The 2158-nt window shown below is 28.7% G+C and overlaps 1 pseudogene; it reads left to right on the top strand.

The window, feature by feature from the left end:
* The window catches only part of LOC108693186, a 4858-nt pseudogene extending 4072 nt beyond the window's left edge, over positions 1-786 (top strand).
* Positions 787-2158: the final 1372 nt, after the last annotated feature.

The raw sequence follows: 2158 nt of genomic DNA, 5'->3' as shown, positions 1-2158 counted from the left end.
ATATATATGCATTAAATTTCATAGAATCACACAGATTGCAAAATTACATTTTTCGACTAATTTAAAAAATAAATTCTTTACATTTATTTATACGTATATATGTTAACATTTCTTAAAAAATGTATTTATATAAAATTGAATAAAATAAAAACTTGCAACAGAAACAATTTGTAAAAAAGAAAAATATTTAGCTGGTGATTAATCTTTTTATAAACATCATTTCAACAAATATTCTTTTGTAACGTGTTTCGAAGAGAAAGAAATTTCGAATATTACAAATTGAAAATCGTTTAATTAAAGATACTTTGTCAATCTTTGAGTAATTCTTGCACAGTAAAAAGATATGTACCTCTGGACTGTTTTTAAGGTGACAATCTTCATGACAAATCGTGATTCTCTGATAAATTATCATCGGACGCTGAATAATCTTTTCGAGGAAGAGCTAATGAAGTATGAAAAAATTCAGACGATAATATTTTCGTCCCTACGCACAATATATATCCTGGCATATTTCGTCATTCTGGTAGTAGTAATATTTACATTTTTTGGTTCTACGTATATCTTTATAATTCACAATCTTCTCTATCTTCATTTAACTACGAACTATACCTTGCCGCTCAGCAGAGGAGTGGGATGGTTCTAACCAATTCCCCACAATTTTTTATATCATTTACAATACATCTATTCTGCAAGACAGGCATGATAGTACTCAAAAGCATAATGACGTACGGTGTTGACAGTGATTTTGGCATGTTATCACCAATGCCATGCTTCTTTGCGCACTGATGTACGACATAACATCAGTATGTAAACATATTATTGCAAAATGTTAAGAGATGTTTAATTTTATGGCACTAGTCTATTGTGTGCTGTGTGCAATCGTAATCTATCACAAAATATAAAATCAAAGACTGTACTGCGCTAGCAAATTTTTGGTTCTGCTATAGTATTGCGTTATACAAATATTCACTAATATAGTATTAATCATTAAACGTTTACAACGTATCGGAGTTTATTTTTTATGACATGTTCTCATCTATAGTATTTGTTATAATAAAACTGCTTCAAACATTTATATATGCATAGTATGGCATTTTTCTCACATGCGATAAGTTTTTATAATCTGAAAAAATGATTATTATATAACTCAAAATTGACCATTTTCAATATACATTTAGGACGAAGATTTTCGTAAAGGAATATACTTTGGGAAATGGCCCAATTCTAGTCTCGATCGTCATGTGAGAACAAATATTATTTTAATAATGATACAAAAACCACTGACTGTATATGCATTTTTTTCTTCCGTCAGTATAATGATATTTACCAAGGTAAGTATTTCAATTTTAATTATAAATTCAATAGAAAAAAGCATCAGAACTGACTATAGTCATTTCATACAATTTTTGGACGCTGTGAATTCAAATCTGGTTTTTAAATTGCTCCATCATTTCGTAATTTTGAGAAATTTTCAGAGACAAAAAAGTCTTTTCAAAAAAGACTGTTTCCATGTGTTTTATTACTATTATTACGATATATAGCATGTGCTACAGGAATTTTTATTGTAATTAAACGGAGTTAATCCAAATGCCTATGTGCATGCATGCAAAGAAATTAACTATAAGTCTTTTTAATAATTATATAAGAGTTAAAAAAATTTCAATGTACAGATAGACATAAGATGTCTATTTCACAATGTGCTCTTTGCTTTCTGTTCATTGCTTTTTATTTTTTACTCTTTTTTACTTTTTGCAATTGTTTTATTGACAATTATATTCCACAATTATTCTCACATATTTCTTGCTTCTTTCGAAGCAAGTTGTTAACTTTTATCACAAGCGATAGAAAACGAAAAACAGAATAAAAGACAAAAAGATAAAAATTAAAAAATTAAAAAACAACAACAAGCAACAAAAGCAACAAAAGCAAGAAATAAAAAACAAAATACAGCTTGTTGCATTGCAAATACAATTATAGAATGGGCTTTATTATCCGAAATCTTCACCGAACTAGTTCCGCTCATAAGATGTCAATTATCGTTTCAAATTCATATCTCTCTCTCTCTCTCTCTCTCTCTCTCTCTCTCTCTCTCTCTCTCTCTCTCTCTCTCTCTTTCTCTCGCAATGAACTTCATTTAATCTTGGAATATCTAATTAAG

This window comes from Atta colombica, unplaced genomic scaffold (assembly GCF_001594045.1).
Source record: "Atta colombica isolate Treedump-2 unplaced genomic scaffold, Acol1.0 scaffold89, whole genome shotgun sequence".
NCBI lineage: Eukaryota > Metazoa > Arthropoda > Insecta > Hymenoptera > Formicidae > Atta > Atta colombica.
The sequence above is the reverse complement of the archived record's forward strand: the minus strand, read 5'-3'. Positions and strand labels throughout refer to the sequence as shown.